This window comes from Pollicipes pollicipes, unplaced genomic scaffold (assembly GCF_011947565.3).
Source record: "Pollicipes pollicipes isolate AB1234 unplaced genomic scaffold, Ppol_2.1 Scaffold_5724;HRSCAF=6776_pilon_pilon_pilon, whole genome shotgun sequence".
Taxonomy (NCBI): Eukaryota; Metazoa; Arthropoda; class Thecostraca; order Pollicipedomorpha; family Pollicipedidae; genus Pollicipes; species Pollicipes pollicipes.
This window is the reverse complement of record NW_023596746.1, coordinates 3,510,465-3,511,026: the sequence shown is the minus strand read 5'-3', so window position 1 is coordinate 3,511,026 and position 562 is coordinate 3,510,465.

Genomic DNA, 562 nt, shown 5'->3' with positions numbered 1-562 from the left:
GGATTCCTGAGAGCATTAGCCCAACACTTTTTAGGTCACGAGATGTTTATTGAAGCATGATATGCACAGACTCAAAAAATATGCAAGCACGATAGCTCTGTCTGGGTTTCGACTGGTACACCTGCCTCCGAGCCTCGCCCACAACACCCTAGCTTCAGATTCCGCCCAGATCTCTGCCCGGCCCAGCCCGTTACTCATTATATTTGGGTATCCATGGGTTAATTAAGACAGTCAAGACCTGTTAATGAAGGTGATGAAGGTAGCACAAGTCTCCCAATGACTTATACGCATGCTGATGTCTTGACATGCATGACATGCATAGTATTTCGTGGTGCATCGCACGTTGCATGGTGCTGTTTATTTCTGTAACATGTTCAGTTAAAGTCGAGGTAAAACAGTCAGGTTTCCGCAAGCCTGGACCGCTTAAGCAATTTGTACATAACCTAAAGCCTGAAAATATGCAGAAAGGAAAGCAATGCAACGACCGCGTATCGGCACATGTTGAAGAAGCCCACGGCCACACATACTGCAATCAGATGTCCCCGTTTATCGTACGGGATGC